Source organism: Schistocerca gregaria, chromosome 1 (assembly GCF_023897955.1).
Source record: "Schistocerca gregaria isolate iqSchGreg1 chromosome 1, iqSchGreg1.2, whole genome shotgun sequence".
NCBI lineage: Eukaryota > Metazoa > Arthropoda > Insecta > Orthoptera > Acrididae > Schistocerca > Schistocerca gregaria.
In genome coordinates, this window is record NC_064920.1 from 352,437,845 (window position 1) to 352,461,594 (window position 23,750).

General features: G+C 39.1%; 1 protein-coding gene across 2 annotated transcripts in view; it reads right to left on the reverse strand.

Moving 5' to 3' along the window:
• LOC126345439 (centrosomal protein of 131 kDa) overlaps positions 1 to 23,750 on the reverse strand; it is a 122,571-nt gene that overhangs the window by 45,894 nt on the left and 52,927 nt on the right. The window lies entirely within an intron of this gene.

Here is a 23,750-nt window from a genome sequence, read left to right on the forward strand (position 1 = left end):
GGGAGGCACAAGTCTACTACAGAACTCATCAACTAAGTAGCTTAGTGACTGATCCAGAAGGTCAAAGCCCTCTGCTGAAACTTATCACCGGACCATCCATAACAATGAATATCCTGATTCAGTTTTAAGCTGACATAGGTGTATCTACTGGTTCACTGAATTTGTATTTATAGAACCTTTCAAATCAGACAATTGTTACATTCTCAGAAACTCATTTAGTGGATATATTAACCAGTCATTTTCTGACATCATGCAAATGAAGTACACTCTACAACTGTTATATTTAAATTTCTCTTTCCACGTGTATTAGTACTGTAAATCATGTAATGATCAGGTACAGTTTTACATTCACATGTTTTGTACACGGTAGAGACCTCACACTACTACCTCCAAACATAAATTCAGTTATATGGTTTCAGTGAAGTGGGATAATAATAGTGAACACAGTCACAGATTGACATAGTGGCAGCATAATGAAAAGAACAATGCACATAAAATAATATCAATGAAAGAATCAATGGAAGAATCACTGTACAAATCCAAGTGTTCAATGGTAGATATTCAAGCCCATAATTTTTACAAAAAAAATCACACAGAGATGTTGTGTGTTTGATAAATAACTGCAGGCTTCACTCTTGAGAGGGTAACACACGGATATTAGAACTGTGAATGACTCTTGCAGACTCAAACTGACTTTCAAAAATGGGACTCACATACATGTTGTGTGGTTGCTAATGGACAACGGACTCAACATAGGTGCTGCTCATTTACTTATTCAACCAGGACTGACTGTTTTGAGTGACATCAAACTATTGAAAGGCTGGCCACATCAACAAACTCTTATTACAGGAACTACATAATCATTTGAAAACTAGCTAACTTAAAAGTTTGATCATCCATATGGACTGTATACTAAGGGAGTTATGTGGTTTATGAAATATGCTATAGGTTGAGAAATTAGAATACTATATAGAACCATCTTCAATGCATTTACAAATATGGTTGTCATTTTCAAAATATTTTAATTATAATAAATTATGCAAATTCTAAATTAGTGGCTCAATCATTTAGTGAAGAATGTCACCTCACTCATAAAAATTATGGCAACAAAGGTATGATGATATAAAGTCAAAGTTCAGAAGCTAATAAGTAAAGAGGAAAAATTTGCAGTGAAAAACTATGATGGTCTGGAATATCACTGTTACTTAACTCATAAGTTAGTTAACTTTGTGAAATTTGGAATATGTTACTGAAATGTTGGAATGCCAGTCTTTTTAATGGAGTATGTCAACTTTTCTAAATATGTGGATTAGATTAGTAGAAATTTCTCATGACATGCTGTAGTATTATTTTCAATAGGACTAACTTTTGATTAGCAAAGCTCTAGTAAAAATTACACACACTACAAGAATCAGTACATTAAAAATAATAACCTGAATAATAAATCTAAGTTAAATTCAGTCTAGATCTTATTTTGAAATATTTATGTGTATGCCATATATAAATCACATAGGTAGCTATGCCAGGTTAGGGAAAGGAACAGAAAAAATTAGCTATTATTAGGAGTTTAAATTGTGGCGATGCAGTAATTCCAACCCAACTTTATGGTCACTGACAAAATCCTTTATCGCGAAACATCCCAAGGCAATTCATTGGTTATTCTTAAATTCCTTAGAGAAAGAATCTAGCAGCACTTACATGAGAGGGAAGAAGGCAGCAAATGCACAAGTAGCCTCACAGTACTGGTAGCCTATGCATAAATGTGACCTCAAAAGTTGTGTACAGACTTGTTTTCTATGTGGACCAAGGACACAATATGTAAAACCAAAAATTCCTCTCCAAACACTTTCAGAAACCAATAAACCTATTAACTTGGCTGCCTTAGATACAGTTGAAAGATTCCCTATTTCAGCACAAATTAATAAACATGTTTTACCAATTACTGATCACTTTTTCATTTCTTTATTATGGTTCCTCAAGTGGACATAACTACATAAACAGTCGTCAAAGTTTTTGTGACACATCATAGAATGCAATCTGTGCCCTGCAAGCCACTGTGAAGTGTATTGCAGAAGGTACATTCCATTGTACCATTGTTTCATTGTATCATTCTCTCTTTCGATTCACATATGGAACATGGAGAGAATGATAGCTTGAATGCCCTGTGCACACTGCAATTAGTCTAATCTCGTTTTTGCAATCCATATGAGAGCAATACATGTAATATATTCCTAGATTCATCACTTGAAGTTAGTTCTAGAAACTTTCTAAGCGGACTTTCAAGAGATAGTTTGCATCTATCTTCAAGCATTTGCCAGTTCAGTTCTTTCAGAAGCTTTGTGACACTTCTTCAAGGGTCAAAAAGACCTGTACAGTCATTCTTTGTATCTGTTAATTACCCCCTATTAATTCTATCTGGCATGAGTCCCACACACTTGTGTGATATTCTAGGATGGTCACATGGGTATTTTGTATGTAATCTACTTTGCAGACTGATTGCTTTTCCTGGTATTCTACCATTGAATCACAGACTGCTACCTGCTTTACCTACAACTGAGGCTACATGATCATTCCCATTCATACCCTCACAAAATGTTGAGCTGACCAATTCCAATTGTGACTCATTGATGTTGTAGTCATAGAATACTATGTTTTTTTTTAGTATTGTGGTGCACACAATTTTATACTTCTGAACATTTAAAGTAAGCTACCAATCTTTGCACCACTTTGAAATCTTGTCAACATCTGACTAAATATTTGTGCAGCTTTTTTCAGACAGTACTTCATTATGGATAACTGCATCATCTGTGAAAAATCTGAGGTTACTGTTAATACTGATTGAAAGATCATTAACATACTATGTGACCAATAAGTGTCCCAACACACTTCCCTGGAGCACACCAGATGTTATTTCTACATCTGTTGATCACTATCCTTTCAAGATAACAAGCTGTTTACCACAGTGCAACAAATCCGCAATGCAGTCACATATGTATATTGATAATCCATATGGTCATACTTTCAATAATAACTGTGCATGTGTGTATGTGGTACTAAATCAGATGCCTTTTGGAAGTCAAAAAACACTATCTACGTGATGTGATGGCTTTAAGGATGTCATGCGAGGAAAGCACAATTTGGGCTTCACATGCCTGATTTTTTCACAGTCCATGCTTGTTGGCATGGAGGAGGTCATTCTGTTCTACATGACTCATTACATTTGAGTTGTAGGATTTAGTAGTGTAACTCCTACAGTTGTAGGTGAATTGAGCTGCTTGTATGTCAGGATGAAATGCAGGCAATGTTAAGTGCTACTGCTGATTACTCCCTGATTAGAGCAACCAGTAGTTATGTCTCTGGGGATAATGATGCATCCTCTTAATATAGGTTTTGACTCCACTTTAGTTTTATCACAGTAAACAAACACTTTTCCTCAATTGGTGGTCATACAATAAATAATACTTGAAATAATTAAACATGATTTTAGCATAGCAGTGCAATAAACAATTATTTCCTACACAGATAATGTTTTACTTATGCAGTGGCATGGTACCATAATCAGACTTGCTAATTTTGGTTAATTCTCTACATTTAATCAATTCGCACAGTGTGATGAGTGGCAGAGTCTCAAATAAAGATCAGTGCAGTTGTTCGTGCTAACTCACAATGAATAAAATGCATATCGAGAATTGCAAACTGTTTTCACCTAAAATGAACAAAGTTCAAATTGCCTACCATGTTATTACAAGCTCACCAGTGGCTCTTAGCTGCACAGTTTCTACCCCAACCAAGAACACTCACAAAGGACCTTTAGACTTGCTGTCTTCCTCTTCAACTTGGTCATGCAGCCACTACTTGAGTAAAGTTAAATCTTTACTTCTATGTCACTAGTTGAAATTTTTACAATTATTTAACATACTTCACATTCAACAAATAAGATATAATTTTACATTACATCTGCTTTCCAATGTTACACACATTAATCTCTACATATAAAAGACCGTGTCCTGAATCACTCACTCACTCACTCACTAAGTCATCATCGCCCAGCCCAAACCGCTAAGGATAGAAACTTGAAATTTGCAGAGGGTATTGGCCCACTCACTCACTAAGTCATCATCGCCCAGCCCAAACCGCTAAGGATAGAAACTTGAAATTTGCAGAGGGTATTGGCCTTATACTGTGGGCATTGTTTAAGAAGGGATTTTTTTGATATTCCATCCCTAAGGGTGCAGAATACGGGATGAAAGATTTTATGGAAATATTTCATTATGAGCATTTTTTAAACTAATGCTATGAAAATTTGTAATTAGCTTCTTTGTTAAAAAATAACGAATATTCATGTCACTGTTTTTGGAAAACCAACCTTTAAGGGATGAAATAGGAGGTGAAAATATTTCATTGTGAAAGCATTTGTAAATCTATGAAAATTGGTATTTGGCTTCTCGGTTAGAAATGAAAAAATACGTTTCACTATTTTTGGAAATTCAACCCCTAAGGGGGTGCAATGGGGGTGAAAATTCAACACATTAAAAAAATATTAAAGCTCAATTTGTGAAAACTGGTACTTCATTTCATGGTTAGATATAAAAAAGTATGTGTTACAGGGGGAAAGTTTCTGCGGAATATCTCCATAAGAAAGCAAAATGCATCATTAATAAAGATCTTAGACTCTGGCTACCAGAATCACTTTTTGGCCAGAAGTACATTTGGAAAAGATCCTGCTTATATGGCCCTAATCAGCTTGAAAAGTTTAGAAGGTGTTGCAATTTGTGAACGACATAAAAATTCACTGAAAGAAACACAAAACAAAAAAGAATCTATGCAGGCATTCAGTCCATGTGAACAAAGCAGCAGGTGGTAGCTAATGTTCTATGTAGCTGATATTATGTCTTTTAGACAATCAGGAATCGGAAATGCAGGAACCTAGTCTAGCTCACAACTTACTTCTATATGCCCTGCACAACTGCTTTAGTCAAATGACACACTCACAACAGTACTAGAATTTCTTAATAATATGCATAAATAAAAGAAAATCATATAAACCATTTATGCAGAGGTTAATCTTTCAGTGTGTAGTTGTGGCTGACTTTCTGTTTTTGCGCACAACAATTGTAGTGCATTGTTTATGATTATAACTAATTCCTCTTTTGGTGTAACAGTATGTCATATTGGCTCTTTCTACAGCTGCCTTCATTTCCCTTTATTCCTGACATCATTTTTTTCCTGGAAAGGGTGTAATCATGAATATTTCTTATCATAAATAACATCTATACATAAACTTTAATATCATTTCCAAATTATTTTTAGAGCATTGTTACTGATAACTTTATTATAATCCTCATTCTATTGCAATTTTTTGTGTTTCTTATGGAGGATATATAATTTAGTGTTATATATACGCATAACCTCACCATATGACCAGCATTCAGCCAAGTAATGTGCTTAATGACCTGGGGTTTCCTGGAAGTAGTTGCGCAGCTGACTGTGGCTCAGCTGTCCCAATCTTGCTTCTGGCATATATCTCACTCACTTTATATAGCCATCTCACTCGGCAGCTATATGTTGCTCAGCTCTGCCAAGCCTGTGCCTGGTAGAGTTACAGGTGGACTGTCAGATAAACCTTCCTGGTTGATAAAGTCTTTTATTCATAAAAGTTACAGTAGTGGAATCAAAGCTGGAGAGGCAGTTGTTGGCCCCCATGGTATATGTGGCCATGGCCACTGAAGCATGCCAACATCAGCTCTTACATGGCCGGAGGACAGCACACAGCACAATGGTGGCTGGTGATATTGTACTGTGATCAGCACAGCAGCAGACTGCTGAGGCAAGGTCATGACGACTACTGGTTGCACTGCTTTTCTAACTTGGCCAAAAAAAACACTGGAGCATGCCACATTAAAATATGGCCTCCAGCATGGCTGATGGTAATGGAGGATGAACAGCAATGACATATATCCACACAGGATGGTGGTGGCTGGGCAGCTAGGTGGCCTAGAATTGAACTCGTGGCTCAATGGGAATGTGGCTGTTGGCAGATGGTAGCTACCCAGATGGCCTGACAATGCAAAGGCACCAGGCAGAAAGTGTGATGGTGATGGATGGCTTTTTCATCTTGCAACTGCAAGTGGACTTCACCTTGTCACTAGCATTTAAAGTTAACTGATCAATTGGGCGTATTGGGCACAACTGAACACTACTGAGACTGAGAATCTAAATTGGGTGACCTACATATGAGCTGGGCTAGTTTCAAATAACAGGCACGCAGTCGGGAACCGTGCGACTGCTACAGTTGCAGGTTCGAATCCTGCCTCGGGCATGGATGTGTGTGATGTCCTTAGGTTAGTTAGGTTTAAGTAGTTCTAAGTTCTAGGGGACTAATGACCACAGCAGTTGAGTCCCATAGTGCTCAGAGCCATTTGAACCATTTTCAAATGGCAGCATTCCTGGCCAGTAAGTTACAACAGGTTGTGACTGCAAGACATAATCACCTGGAATCTATGACTTCATTTGCCCTGGTTTCCCTGTCTGGTCAGTTCCTACAAAGCCCTGTTGGTGCTGTGTTGTGTCACAAGTTCCACTCTCAGAGATGCTGCCTGGCATCTTCTCCATCATCAGTGTAAAGTAATATCCCAACTTACGTTAACCCACTCTACACAAACATGGAGCTATGCAATTCATCAGTCTGAGTGCCATGCACCTCTATTCTGTGAACTTTCCACACTCTTCAGCTTATGACAGGTTTGGGCATATTTTGTGAAGAATCATTTAATCATGGAGCTGGCTTGACTGATAAGACTCTCACTATGCCATCCAAATGAAGCAGAACTGATTCATTTCCATCAAACAAGAAAATCATTATCTTTGGAATATAAACTTAATACTATCAAAGACTTCAATACAAAAACAAAAATTTGTAAATTGGTGAAGAAGTTTGATCTACTCAAATCAACAGTCAGAACAATTATAAAATGTAAAGAAAAAATCTCAAATCTGTGGAGAATGCTCAATTTTTGAATTCATGTGTCATATATACAGGTTGGTATTATCACTTAGATGGAAACATGTTAAAATTATGGTGTGATAATCAAGTGAGAGTGAAAATATTTTCCTGTTGATCATAACACAGTGTGCTTGAAGCTAAGCTGACTTTTAAGAGAGTGAAAGAAGAAAGTGGAGAAGAGGACAAAGATGAAATGGTGACAGCTAGTAACAGCTGGTTTCGCAGGTACAAAAGTAGTTGTAATTGCTGTAGCATCACAGAAAGTGGAGGGGCAGCAAGTGCTGATAATGAAACTACATTGCTCTATCCAGAGATAATCAAGACAATGATAAAAGAAGTGGCTATAGCAGCTAATCCATATTCAACAAAGATGAAACTGATTTATTCTGGGAGAAGATCCTTTCCAGATTTTAAAGCTGTCATAAATAGACTAACAGTGATGGTTGGCACAAATGCAAATAGTTATTGTGAATTAAACCCTCTCTGAGTTTATCACTCAAAAAACCCAAAAGCTTGAAGAAGCACATCTAAAGCTGAGTTGTTCATGATTTGCAAGTCAAATACTAAAGTATTATTGCCAATTAAAATACATCCCATTTAAAGTAATGCTATTAATTGACAATGCAAAAGGTCATCCTACTGTTACTATAATTAATTTCAACCCATGTGTTTAAGTTGTATTTTTGCCATCAAATACACCCAGCTTGTTTCAACCAATGGGCCAGGGAGTCATTAAAATGTTTAAACCTTATTACCTGAGACAATCATTTGTGCAGCTACATGAAGCTATGAGGCAAAACAACAAGCTCTCTGTTAAAGACCTATGGAAGCAAATCAATGTTTTAGATGCTGTGGGAATTACAGTACAATCTTGGAATGAAATTTCACAAAAAACTTAAAGTGGCATCTGGAGAAAACTGTGTCCATATTGTTTTTCACCACTGAAACCCATGGGAATCAGCAGCAGATGCTGATCAAATTGACAATGTGACTGAAGAAGTGGTTGATCTAGTCAGACAATTAAGTTTAGAGGTGGATGATGATCAATAACTTCTGGCTTCACACAATCAGGAGTTGACAATTGATGAGCTTACAAAAATACAGCAGAACATTGAGTAACCTGATTCTTTAGATGCTGTTCAATCAGAAGATCAAATGAAGGCTGTAGTCTTGATGGAAGCTGAAAATGGTTACAAATTTCCTAAAACGGACACTCCAACAAAATGCACATTTCTGCTACGAAACAGGGAGTAGAAGATTTATTACCATGCACTGAGGACACTTTGCACAAGAAGAAAAAAAAAACATTGACTCATCAGATGACATTGACAGATTTTATGAAGCTTTCTACACCACAAGAATTTTGGTTTGTATTGTTGCAATGCATAATACTGTACTGTAATATAATTTTTCTAATTGTTGAACATTTTATTAAACATTTTTCTTTTAAATTACATTGTTTTCTTTAGTCCTTGGTCCCAATTGAACATAACTTGTATGTATTTATATGCAATACTGGACTCCAGCTTATGCATATTCGGCTTACATGGTTATGGCACAGTCTGGTTGTGTGATAGATCACAGTATCTTGCAACTGAATATGCCCTCTTATATCATGACACCTACTTATTAAGCTAATGTGTGGTTCCCTCCTCTTGATGTCTTTCTGCTAAATTGATGCAGGAGCAATTTGGTACACCAGGCAAAGCTATGGGGCAATGCTTCTCTCCCCTTTAAGAGATATGGTTTCTGGATTGTGACCTGCTCTCATTTCTATACATGCTTAACAATATATGTACAAGGAGAGCAGTACAAAGGGTGGGTGTGATGGTGAAATGAGGGCTGTATAGTGCTGGAATGGGAACAGGGAGGCTGAGTGGGTAAGGACAATGACTGACAAAGGTTGAGGCCAGGAGGGTAACAGGGAAAGTCCGACCTGCGCAACTCAGAAAAGCTGGCATTGGTGGGAAGGATCCATATGGCACAGGTTGTGAAGCAGTCATTGAAATGAAGGATGTCATGCTTGGCAGCGTGCTCGGTAACCAGTGATCTACTTGTTTCTTGGCCACAGTTTGTTGGTTGCCATTCATGGGGACAGACAGCTTATTTGTTGTCATGCCCTTGTAGAATGAAGCACAGTGGTTGCAACTTAGCTTGTAGATCACATGACTGGTTTCACAGGTAGCCCTGTCATTGATGGGATAGGTGATGTTTGTGATCAGACTGAAGTAGGTGGTGGTGGGAGGATGATTGTTATATTCCATCCTGGATTTTCTATTGTTTGATTTCGCCAATATGAGTAACTTAGACAGTGAGCCTCAGTGTAGCGAAGTAGCTTAGATCACTTAATAAAAGCATGGCCTCTGGTCCAGACTGTATACCAGTTAGGTTTCTTTCACATAATGTTGATATATTAACTCAATACTTAACAACAATGTATAACCACTTGCTAGTTAAAAGATCTGTACCTAAAGACTGGAAAATTGCACAGTTCACACCAACACTCAAGAAAGGAAATCGGAGTAATTTGCTGAACTACAGACCCATAACACTAAAGTCAATTTGCAGCACACATTTGGAACATATACTGTGTTTGAACATTATGAATTACCTCAAAGAAAACAATTTATTGAAAAAGAGCCAATATGGATTCAGAAAATATTGTGCTTGCGAAACACAACTACTTTTTTTATTTTCACAAAGTAATGAGTGCTATCAACAGGGAATCACAAATTAATTCCATATTTTTAGATTTCAAAGTCATCTGATAATCACAAACACTTGCAAAATGATTTAGACAAGATACTGGTATAGTGCAAAAAGTAGCAATTGACTTAAAATAAAGAAAAGTGTGAAGTCATTCACATGAGTACTAAAAGGAATCCACTAAATTTTGGTTGCAAGATAAGTCATACAAATGTAAAGGCTGTCAATTCAACTAAGTACTTAGGGATCACAATTACAAATAACTGAAATTGGCATGATCAGATAGATAATGTTGTGGGGAAAGTGAACCAAAGATTATATTCATTAGTGAGAATTCTTAGAAAATGCAACTAGTCTACTAAAGAGACTGCCTACATAACACTTGCCTGTCCACTTCTGGAGTGTTGCTGTGCAGTGTGGGATCTGCATTAGATAAGATTGATGGAAAACATCAAAAAAGTTCAAAGAAGGGCAGCTAATTTTTATTATTGTGAAACAGGGGAGATAGTGCAACATATATGACATGCAAATTGGGGTCGTAATCATTAAAACAACTGTGTCTTTCAGTGTGGCAAAATCTCATGAAATTTCAATCATCAACTTCCTACTCTGAATGTGAAAATATTTTGTTGGCACCCACTTACATAGTGAGAAATGATCATCATAATAAAATAAGAGAAATCAGAGTTTGCATGGAAATATTTAAGTGTTTGTTTTTCCCACACACTGTTCAAGAGTGGAAGAACAGGGAAATAGCTCGAAAGTAGTTCAGTGAACCCTCTGCACAGCACTTAGTTGTGAACTGCAGAGTATCATGTAGATGTTCTCCAATTCTACTGACACTAATAGCCATTTCACTCATCTTTGCAGTGGTATGAGATTTAAACTTGGGCAATACACCTGGATTTTACTTGTAAAGGAACAATTATGTGTTTACTTTGATATCTTATGTTCCAGCATAACATCAAGTGTCAGCACAAGGATCAAGAATGGAAGGGCAGAGAGGGCTGTGAGATGATGTCAGCCGATAGTACGCTGGCAGACCCTTCTCTAGGATGACGACAGAGGAGTAGCCTCTACATGAGGAGAATATAAGTGCTGTTCCACTTGGCTGTGGTCTGAGTTGAAGATAAGCAGTCCTTCAAATGCTACAGCAATGTCTTATGAACTGTATTGTTTTGCATGGATGGGAATTGTACATACCAAAGAACATTGATTATTTGCATGTCACCATTTGCTTGTGACACATCTTTGTGAATATGCAAAGTTAAGTATTGTCATTTATATTACTGTAATAAACTTTATTAATACGATTTGCTTGAAATTTTGTCTAGTGATCCACGAAAGCAGCTATCCTAGACTCCTTATATTGGACAGGTGGGCAGAACAAAACACTGGTGACAAGGTGTACCATGAACCATTAGCCAACAGCTAACACTGCCTCCCTGTTGTGACTTCTCAAGGGATATTGTTTTGCTGGCACCTTAAATCTCTATTGTCCTTGCTTTAACAGTCTTAGTTGGTTGTTTTGTGGAAGGAGACCAGACAGCTAGGTCATCGGTCTCATCGGATTAGGGAAGGATGGGGAAGGACGTCGGCCATGCCCTTTGAAAGGAACCATCCTGGCATTTGCCTGGAGCGATTTAGGGAAATCACGGAAAACCTAAATCAGGATGGCCGGATGCGGGATTGAACCGTCATCCTCCCGAATGCGAGGCCAGTGTCTAACCACTGCGCCCCCTCGCTCGGTCTTTAACAGTCTCTTAATTTGTTTTTGATAATCAATGTTTTCAGGCGGGTGTTGCAGAAATTTTCTTGCTTACCTTGTCTGTTTATTGCATTTGTCTCTTCCACCATGCCCACCCCACCTATCCCACCCCCTGCTCTGATGCTTCAGTTGTAAGTGTTAGATGCAATGCAGCTAGTGCAGATGTTCCGGACCCAGCAAATATCTACACTGCTAAACATGGTGCAGCAGCTACTGGCCAACAATGCGTGCCCAACAGACCAAGCATCTACCGTAGTTCCGAGTGCTATACCGTGTTTTCACCAGTTTCATGAACAAGAAGAGGAATGGCTTGAGTAGTTGCAACAGTTTGAAGCCCACGTAATTGCTCACAATGTACCATGTAATGTGAAATTGCCTTATTTGTTGTCCACAGTAGGATGCACAGTGTCTTGCCTTGTACAAAAACTCTTTCCTAGTGCAACTCCGAGTGAACTTTCATATGATCAAGTTGGGGATTCGCTAACTAATTATTATGACCAACAAGTGAATGTGGTAGCAGCTAGGTACCAATTCTTTAATTGCAAGAAATGGTCAGAGCAAACTTATTGCGAATGGGTCCTAGATTTGCAGTGTATGACGAGGAAATGCAAATTCAACCATGCTCGTTGTGCTTTATATTCAAATGTTATGTTGTGTGATGCGACTGTGTACAATGTAACTGATGTCAATGCCACGTAAGCAGATCACTAAAAAGGTGGTTACACAGGTGAACAAAATTAAGTGCCCTTGGTGTTATTCATGGCAAAAATGCCAAGACTGCCCCTCCCAACAAGTATAGTGTTACGTTTGTGGCAAGAAAAGGATATGTACAATCCATATGTTTGCAATGGAACAAACAAAAATTCTGCCCACTCACAAAAATCTAGTCACATGGCCCATGTAGTTAATGCAGTGTATTCAAAGCCTGCAACAGGCATTAGCAAAACTAGCAAGCAAGCAGTTTATTCAGTGCTACACCAGTCCAACAATCTTTTTGTTCATTTGTTTCTTTGTGAAAAATGTGTGAACTTTCATTTAGATATGGGTGCCTCTGTTATTCAATATACTTATGAACTGTTAGGCTCCCCATCCATGTCTAAAAGTAGCAGGCACCTGATGGCTTGTAGTGGACAATACATTCCTGTTCTCAGAAAATATACTTTGCCTGCCATGTATCACTCGCATACGTAAACAGTGACTTTTGTAGTGCTATAATCATGTGATTGTCAGAACATATTTGGTGTTGATTCATTGGATTTGTTTGACTTTAACATTCAAGACAATGTGTTGTCAGTGACTGCATTCAATGCCAAATACAGATATCCCTGAATTCTTTTCTGGAGGTTTAGGCAAGGCTAATAATTTTGTTGCACATATAACCATGAAAGACAATGATAAGCCAAAATTTTGCTAGGTCAGAGCTGTTCCCATTGCATAATGTGACAAAGTCACTGCTGAACTTTAAGAATTGAAAGAGTCAATGGGCAAGTCCATTGGTTTTGCTCCCCAAACCTTCAGGTTGCATTCACCTCTCTGTTGACTTTAAGTCAATGGTCAACCCACAAACTGTGATTTATACTTACCCATTGCCACACCTAGGGCATCTGATGGACAGATTAGGCAATGGTCACTATTTTTCAAAAATTGATTTGCGAGTCGTGTATCTTCAAATACCACTCCATGAAGAATCTCAAAATGTGTGTGTAGTGAATACTCATTTGGGCTTGTTTAAATATTTGTGTTTGCCTTTTTGCAGTGTTTTTACACCTGCCATTTTCAAATGGTATTTGGAACAGCTGACTGCTCAAGTTCCAAACTGTTCAAACTATTTGGACGATATTGTTGTTTAAATATTTGTGTTTGCCATTTGGCAGTGCTTCTACACCTGCCATTTTCCAATGGTATTTCAAACAGCTGACTGCTCAAGTTCCAAACTGTTCAAACTATTTTGGACAATATTGTCATAGCAGGTTGTACACCTGAAAATCACATTGCAAATTTGCTTGCTTTGTTTTGTGTGCTATTTGATGCAGGACTAAAGTGTAGACAGGACACGTGTGATTTTTTAAACCTGGGTTGCACTATCTTGGTTATGTCTTAAACAGTCAAGGTGTACATCCTCTTCAGTCGCACTTGTTAGCCATAAAAGACATGCCAGTTCCTCACAATGTCACAGAATTGCAGTCAGTTTTAGTGAAAATGAACTGTTATATACAGTTCATACTGGATGCTGTACAAATCGCAGCTCCATTTTTTTGCTTGCGTCACAAGAATGTCCTCTTTGTTTGGACAGATGAGTGCCAAGAAGCTTTTTGAAAACTTAAAGATCCATTGCTTAGTGATTGAAGTTCGGTGTACTTTGATGCTAAAACCAGCTGTGTTACAAATTGATGCTTCTTCTTCCAGAATTGGTGTAGTGCTTTCACACAGATTTGGTGATAACAGCAGACCTATTGCTTTGACATCAAAAGTGTTGTACAAAGTGCAGTGTAACTATTCACAAATAGAGAAAGAGGCATTGGCTATTGTGTATTGTGTTACCAAATTCCACCACTATTTATATGGCAGTCCTTGTTTCATCCAATGAAGATGTTCCCTGTATGAACTGCCCAAAAATTGCAAAGATGGGCTATGCTGTTGTCTCAATACCAGTACAACATTGAGTATCATCTGATGACTAAACATGGTAATGCAAACACACTTTTACATCTTCAGATTGGCCCTGACAGACTCTGACGCTTCTGCTGCATCTTGTTGTCATATCAATGCTCAGGATTCTGAACTGCTTCAATCTTTTCCACTGAACATAGAAAAATTGCACAGGCCACGGAAGCTGATTCAGGTCTGAACATTTTGCTAAAATACATTCACACATCTTGGCCTTGTTCCTTGTATAGCATAAAGAATTTGGTAGTGTGCCAATACTTTGCACGTCAGCATAACCTCACTAAACGGAAAGGCGTGATTCTTGTTCAAAATGCCAGGGACAGTCATGTATGTTCATCCCTAATGCTTTGCAAAAAGAAGTGTTGCAGTTACTTCACCAAGGGCAATGGGGGATCGTTCGTACAAAACAGTTAGCATGTCGACACTGTAATTGGCAGGGTGTGGACACCCAAATAGAACAGATGATGTCACAGTATAATGCAGATGCAGAAAAGCAATCTGTTCTGCCACAAAAATTCTTTGCTTGGCCTAAGTTGCAATCACCATGGAAATGTGTGCAGATAGACTTTGCAGAACCTTTTTGGATCACACATTGGCTGATTGTGGATGACTCATATAACAAGTTTTCTCTTGCTGTGACAATGACCGGGACAACATCATGTAGCACAATTCAGGTGTTGTCCTCTATTTTTTGCCTTGAAGGTTTACCTGAAGTCATAGTGTTGAACAACGACCCTCAGTTCACGTTGAATGAATTTGAAACATTCTGTGAACACAATGGCATACCATATCTAAGAATGGCACCATTCCATCCACAGCTTAATGGCAAAGCACTACATTTTGTCAGAACATACAATCAGCAGATGGCCAAACTTTGCTCTGCACACACCAGGGATCAATCGCCGGTGGAACTGCTTCAGGGCCGCCGCCATCGGACACAGCTCCACCCTCCTCAGCATCCAGCGCCAAAGAAAGGCCACAAGTATAACTTTGTACCATGTGATATTCTGTTTTTCAGGGTTTTTAGTGGCAGCAGATGGTGGGTGTGAGGCAAGATCGTTTGTCAACTTGGCACATGCATGGATCTCATTTCATTCCCCAATGCATTCAGCACTGACATGTGCATGGAGATCCTTCTGTCTCCCTTCCCCTAGATTCATGGAGCCCATGGACAGTGCAGCCTCAGCAGCTGCCAGTGGGTGTCATCACGACACCACCGGATGACCCCATGGAGACGGAGCCTTCGCCTTGTCCACCTCCTCTTGTCCTACCGATGGAGCTGGACTCGCCCATGCTGCAGCAGCTGACGCCTTTGACATCTTTTTATTGGCCTGAGGAGGTGAATGCATACCCTTATGGTCATTTTCCGGGGGACATTTCCACCAGAGTGAAGGCCGGACGGCAGAGTATGACCAGAAGCCTGACATCCTCTGCAGCCATGGCTTCCGGTCCATCACAGCATCTACACTCCTGCTTCCTCTGCCATTGTCACACTCGCTACACAATGACAGTCCTTTGCTTTGGAATGCTGGACTGTTCCAGTGTAACATCAAGTGCCCACACAATGGTCAAGAATGGAAGAGCAGAGAGAGCTGTGAGACGATGTCAGGTAACGCTGGCAGACCAATCTCTAGGATGACAATGAGACAGGAGGGCCTCTACATGAAGAGAATATAAGTGCCACTCCACCTGGTTGTGGCCTGAGTTGAAGACAACCCATCCTCCGAATGCTACAGGAGTGACTTATGAACTGTATTGTTTTGCTTGCATTGGAGTTGTATATACCGAAGAACATTGATTACTTGCATGTTGCCATTTGCTCGCGACACACCTTTGTGTTAAGTATTGTCATTTATATTACTTTAATAAACTTTATTAATATGATTTGCTTGAATTGTTGTCTAGCCATCTGAGAAAGCAGCTTTCTTAGGCATCTTATATTAGATAAGTGGGCAGAACACAACATCCTCAATTTCAGTTCCTGCCTCATCCACGAGTGTCTGGACACTCCCTTTGGTACCATTAACAGCCTTTTCATCCAATCAGAATTTCTACAGGTTTTGTAAAAAATCATGCAACAATATTCTGCTACCTAGTCACTGAAAGTTCCATGTATTTCCTTCTTGAAAGCATTTCATTCAGCATCATAGCCTTATGTGTTGTTTTATGCCTGTTCTGCAGTATTCCTTATTCCTTTGGAAGTTTCTTTACAATGACTGTACACCACAGAAGATGCATCCCATCACGAATCACAGTACTACGTACTTATGTACATACTCATCCAGTGTATGGTTAACCATTCCTTTAAATGTGGCCAAGGTTCCTCTATTTGCTCCTGTCCTGAACTAAAAGTTTCAAGTCCTTATTGAAATATGACACTATTGCTCCTTCACCAAATTCACAGAACATATGAGTCTTCCTACTTGTTTCAGTTGCCATTTGTACTTTGGTAATCATTGTTGCCACAATTTCCTCATGATCATAAATACTAGTTTCAGTGTGGACATCCTCAAAGTGCCCAGGTCTATTTGTTGTCATCATTAGATCCAATATATTACCATCATGAGTGGGGTTCTGAACTATTTGTTCCAGGTAGGGTCCAGAAAAGGCACTGGACATCTTGTCATTCCCATCATGAACAAAACAGTAATTGACATAGTTGATTATTGTTGGATGATAAAAGTCTTCTTTGATGATTACAGTATGATTGGAGAACTTACACACTAGTGAATGCAATTTTATTTAAAGTTCTTGGATATACCAGGATGTGAATCCGGTGGTTGATAGAGGGACCAAATTATTATTTTATGCTCATCACTGACAGTTAATCTCACATGCAGCTTCAGTTTTTGTCTTAGTGGATTTGAGTTTCTTGTGTACTGTGACAAATACATTATATCCATTCCCCATCAGCCTATTCCTTTGATATTCTCTTATATTTTTCCCAAATATCTCACTGCTGTCAATTTTCAGTTTTAACCAGCTTTCTGTGCCTATTGTTATGTTTTAGGAGGACTTTCAACATTGTCATTTTGTTGCAAATGCTTCAGTAGTAAACCACTATGATTTTAATACTCTCACCTGTGGGGGGATTTTTTTTTTTTTTTTTTTTTTTTTTTTTTTTGCCCTTATACTTATCCTTCCGGATCTCTGAGAGCTATCCTTATCTGGACTGGATGTGGAGTTCCCCAATCTAAAACCTTTTGTGTACTCTGCACACAGTCAGCTATCTGTATAGCAGCCTCTGGTGTGTAGTGGATATCTGACTGATTTAGGGGGACCCTAAAGCTCTCACCACTCTGGTGCAGGTCTAGGAAGTTACAACCTAGCTTGTTGCACAACCTTCAGTCTTTGGTTCAAGCCTTCAACTTGACTCAGAACCAGGGAGCCACAATATGTTCTGGGAACAATGTTACAGAGTATTAGCTTTATTGAAGTTCTGTGTGGAATGTAGGTTTTCTTAATCTTCTCTGCCAGTCAAAGGAAAGATCCAAGTATGACCTCAGAGGCCAAACATCAGGCATCGTTTGTCCTAACATACATCACAGTCTGCAATTGGTTGCACACTGTACCCTCAATGGTTGCGAGAATAGCTCCTTCAACATGCTGAATGAGGCAGGCATACACACTGAGTGCACCTCATGTTCCTACCTGTCCCTTGCTGTTATTTCCTTGAGAGGTCCCATTATTCATCATATGTTTGAAGTGCCAAAAATTAGTGGACCGCTACTCATTTTTGAATGCCTACCCTTGAAACAGGATGCAGTATGATTCCCAACAGGTGAACTGAGTTCGAATGGCTCAGTTTCAGTTTCAGTGGAAGACAGCACTTCAAATTTAGTGGTTAGAGGTGCTATGTGTATTATCTTGGGTTCTCCCTGGTTCCTCCTCTGTTTCATTTACTGCATTTTTATATTTTCTCCTTTCATGAATTAAATTCAATATCTCTTCTGTTACCCACAGATTTCTACTAGCCCTCATCTTTTACCTACTTGATCCCCTACTGCCTTCACTATTTCATCTCTCAAAACTACCCTTTCTTCTTCTACTGTATTCCTTTCTCCCGAATTTGTCAATTGTTCCCTAATGCTCTCTTTGAAACGCTCTACAACCTCTGGTTCCTTCACTTCATCCAGGTCTGATCTCCTTAAATTCACAACTTTTTGCAGTTTCTTCAGTTTTAATATACAGCACATGACCAACAGATTGTGGTCAGAGTCCACATCTGCCCCGGGAAATGTCTTACAATTTAAAACCTGGTTCCTAAATCTCTGTCTTACCATTATACAATCTGTCTGAAGCCTTCCAGTGTCTTCAGGCCTCTTCCACATATACAACCTTCTTTCATGATTCTTATATCAAGTGTTAGCTATGATTAAGTTATGCTCTGTGCAAAATTCTACCAGGTGGCTTCCTCATTCATTCCTTACCCCCATTCCATATTCACCCCCCACTCTTCCTTCTCTTCCTTTTCCTACTATCGAATTATAGTCCCCCATGACTATTAAATTTTCATCTCCCTTCAGTACCTGAATAATTTCTTTTAGATTGTCGTACATTTCTTCAAACTCTCTGTCATCAGCGGAACAAAGTGGCACATAAACTTGTACTACTGTGGTAGGCATGGGCTTCATGTCTACCTTCGCTACAAAAATGCATTCATTATGCTGTTTGTAGTAACTTACCTGTGTTCCTATCTATTTATTCATTATTAAGGCTACTCCTCCATTACTCCTTATATGATTTTGTACTTATAACTCTGTATTCACCTGACCAGAAGACTTGTTCCTCCTGCCATCGAACTTCACTAATTCCCACTATAACTAACTTTAACTTATCCATTTCCATTTTTAAATTTTCTAACCTACCTCCCCAATTAAGGGATCTAACGTTCCACACTCCAATCTGCAGAATGCCAGTTTTCTTTCTTCTGATAACTACTGTTTATAGTACAGTATATCCTGAATTATGGGTTGTACAATGATATTTTTCTGCAGGTACACTCAGTGGTACATGTGGATGCTGTCTGCAAACTGTGTTGCAAATAGAAATGGTAGTAATGGAGTAATAAATTAAAATGTCGTGCCTGATGCTGAAGTCTGACTGCATGAACAGCCAAAATAGTGTAAGAAGTTTTTTTTTTCGTTCATCATTTAGTGGGGACTGTCAGCAAGAAAATTTTTGTAAAGGTTTGAAATTCTGTGTAAAATTTGTTAGAAGTTGCTAAGGGCTCTCATTTTCAGATACTGGATGAACATAAGCTGGGTATTTGAGCACCATCAGTTACACTGCCTCAAAATAAAGTATGTGAAGTAATTGTGTTAAGCTTTCAATGCAAGATTACATCTCTTAATGAGTAGATTATGACAGCATTTTAAATTTTCCATTCAGTCAATAATTACGTAAGTCAGAGAAATATTAGTAGCCTCACACAGCAGCAAGGTTTCCCTGACCCTTGAAAGCACAAGGAAGTAGAAGAAGAAGAAGAAGATTTTATTCCCTAACATATGTTTCTGCCTGTTAAGAAACAAACTGTGCTGAATGACTTTTGATTTCCCTTACGCCACATCGCTGGCACACTTATCTGAGAGTAGGGTATGCTTAAAGCTACATATACAGTACGAAAAATTTAAGTTAGCTTTATATTATCTATTTCTCTGCAGACTCCATCACAGGCATGTAGGAATATCTTCGAGTTTTATATTCATATTAACATTGGTCTAACTTGGGACTTTTATATCTGAATCTCTATGCTTTCCTACAACAACTGGTTGTTGAAGAGCCCATTTCTATACATTCCATATGTTGTTTCAAGATTGATTTCTTGTGAGTATGAGTCACTAGAGAAGGATATTCTGGCTATTATCATACCTATAGTAGGAAGCCTCTCTCCCTTTTATCATTTAAGCCATACATATAAAACTGATCACTTTTGCTGTGTTAGCCTATTCTTAGACATGTGAAACAGATCAATCTAGTTCCTATTTGTTTTATTAGTGTGCTTTGGAGAAATTCATTTCAAATCCAACAACATATTGGGAATATATATAGTTATTAAGGTGACTCCGCCATGTGCTAGGATCCCACCTTGCAGCAGGTTCTCCGCTATGTGACGTATGTGACTCATGACTGGCCAACTTACCTCGCCCACCTGTTGGTGAACAAGTTCAGTTTCTGGAAATTTACTTAGTTTTTAGTTGTTGATGATGTCTTCTTTTGGACACTGAGACTGATGCATGTTGGGTGGTCATCTCGGCAGAATTGTGCCTATGGGTATTGAGCTTGCAGGACCAAGGACACAGGAGAATGTCCCACATGAAGGCATTAGCTTGCCATCATGTGTACTGACTGGCGATCAACAGCAAAATCAAAAGAATGGTCTGTGGCTGAATGATATGTGCATGGTACCAGGCAGCACCATCAAACCTTTCAGACTCTGGCCTACTCGCCATCTCCCCTGGGACCATATCCATCTGTTCTATGGCCCCATTTTTGGTATCAATGTGGTAACTCATTGTAGGTGCTTACTCGAAGTACCCATATGTTGTGTTTAAAGCATCCATCATTACTAATGTCACCCCATCACTTTGGCCCAGGTCTTTGCTATCCAACAGTTGCCTCAAACATTGGTCTCCAACAATGGGATGCAATTCACAGCACCTGCCTACAAGGATTTCTGTGAGAGCAATGGCATGACATATATTTGCAGCCCTCCACTCCATCCTTCCTCAAATGATGAAATTGAACATCTTCAGACTTTTAAACAGCAGATGAAGAAACCAGCTGAATTCTCTGCCACTACATCAGCCTACATCCTGTTTTTTAGCACTTATCAAACAATGCCAATTCACAATTGTAGCCCCACTGAGGTACTCCATTGATGGCAACCACAGATCCTGCTTCATCTTCTGCTGCCACCCTATTCAGAGTCCTGCTCCTGTCACTGCCATTGTTATGAACCTGCCATGCGTGTGTGGGCCTGCTCCTACAGGTTTACTGAGGTGTGGTTGCCAGCAACAGTGGTGGTGACCCATGGGTGGCAAATTATGTTGATCCAAACACAGAAGGGACTCAAACACTGCCACAATGACCAGCTATGGCCTCAAGTGCAGACACTACATTGGCCACCACATCCCGCACCCTCTTCTGGTGACAATGTGGAACCATAGCCAACATCCCTGGCAGTTGCCTACAACTCCCGATGCTGAACCAGTGATCCTTTCTGCATCCACATGGTTTGGGGGAACCAATGGCATGCTCATCACCAGTGATGTCCAGATGGATGCCACCACTCTTCCTTCCCACAGTCAGCAGTTGATGCGACCAGGTCTCTTCACTTGTCCCTCCATTCCACCCACACTGCACCATTTAGGACATTTCCACCCATACATGAAGCCTTTTGGCGGAAGGGATCTGATATCTGGCTCCATGGAAGGAAATGGACCTAGATGTCCATTAGAGGGCATAATACCACTACAGTGCTGCACTTGCACTGCAAGCTTGCCACCCATCTCAATACGTGAATACATTGCCCAATAATGTTCTTTGCAGCCAATGTAAATATGGCTACCCAGTAAATAGCCAGTTAGCACTGTATTTATGTCTGATATTGTCAATTACTACCATCACTGTAATATGGACTATTTGGAAGCAATCTCACTTAGCACTTCATGTTTCTCTCTGGTCACAATTCAGATTGTAACTCTCTTTGCTCTTGGCCTTTGGCTTTAGTTGTGGTGAGGGACTCACTTGAATCTTGTTGTTTGATAGGTTGCTTTTGATTTGTTCTTGTCTGTGTCCTGTCCACCGTCAGTCAGGAGTGTTTAATCAACTAATACTTGGTGTCATGTTCTCTTCCACAGGTAGCCCCCTTCTGCCTTACATCTTCCTCCATTCTCTCCTGGGATCTGACATATGCACAGATATCTGGCTACTCGCAGTCATGGCAGTGTTATGATGGATTAAATAGTATTAGTTCATGTCATTTTCCCACCATGCCAGGAAAGGTATATGATTTATTGAACTAAGATTTTGTCATTCTTATTCTTAACATGTTTTCATTCAATTTTCAAAGAAGAATGTAGGAATTAGTGTTAGTAATGAAAATTTATGATGTATCTCTTTCAACTAAATAACTAAAAGCTCACAAAAGTGGATCAGGTGCAAGTTTGAACCCTTAGTATTCTATAGTCCTCCCTGTAGGATGTCAATGTAGTAACTCCTCAATTATTGAACTCATACAAGCTGTATGAGTTTGATCTCATCTTCGTTTATCCACTACCACCTGCCCAGTCCAGCAGGCTCTGTCATGTTGCCAAGCCACAGCCACTGCTTTTTGGACAGCCAGTTTCATAAATGCTATTGTTTTTTAATTGCCTTAAAAATGTTGTATTGCACTTGAATGTAACACAATCAATAATTTATTTTTTCTTGTATCCTTCTCCCATTAGGCGCAAGCCAGTAATCACGGCAAAATCATCATGCCACTTGGACCATTTTCAAGGGCAAGGAATGCAAATGTATAATTACTATTGATAACAAGCTTGCACTAGTCTTGATGCCTTCAGATTCTACTATCCAGACAGGGCAGGGGAGCAGGGGCTCACAAGCAGTACCAAAGTGTTGATGCTGCAGTGCCAGCACTGATAGTGTGATGCTGCACAAACAACCAATCAGCAGCACCAGAAAAATCATTTGAGGTTTGCCAAAAGTGAGATTTGAAGGCTGCTCACACTCTCTATTCCTGGCCTCAATCAATCCTAAATCTTGACATGTGTTATGCCTCCCCACAGCCCATGTAACCTTCTCTGAATAAACCATTTGTGTGTTAAGCATGCATTCTTATTAGCCCTAAATCTTCCTCCCATCCTGGCATCAACTGCCTAACTTTGCTATTCTGTAGGGATTCACGGGATGTTGTCGCACTCACACCTTCCGAAACTGTAATTTTCCCAATCAATTGTTGGATAATGAAAGTTTCCTCCAATGATGACAGTATGAGTGGGGAACATACGTACTACGGAAATGAGGTTTTCACTAATGTTAGCAGTTAAATCTGGCAGTGAGTCTGGTGGTCACCAGAAGTATCCATTTACAAGTTTATGTCCACTCTCAGTACTGAGTCACACCCAAACAATCTTGCAAGCACTTTCTCATTCTATCTTAGTGGATTTGAATTTCTTGTCTAATGCAATGAAAATATTACCTCCATTTCCCATTGGCCTATTTTTGATAGGCACTTAGATTTAACCCAAAAATCTTGATGTTGTCAATTTTGGGTTTTAGTCAGCTTTCTGTATCTAGCATTCTTGTAACATGGACACATAATACAACCATGAATGTTAGTACAACTTATTACACTGCGGCGTGTACACCAACCACCATAACATACACTGAACATAATAAGATAAAGCAAATGTATGAATGCAGTAATAACATGATAACTGAATGTGAGTGTAACATGACAGGATTTAAATAAGAATTTGCCTGTGGCAGTCTTTATCAGAAGTTCACAGTATTCCTCTTTCAAGGTACACTCTCGCAGATGACAATACATGCTAATGCATATGGCTTTCAAGTGTGTGCACAGTATTTCAAGCATTACAT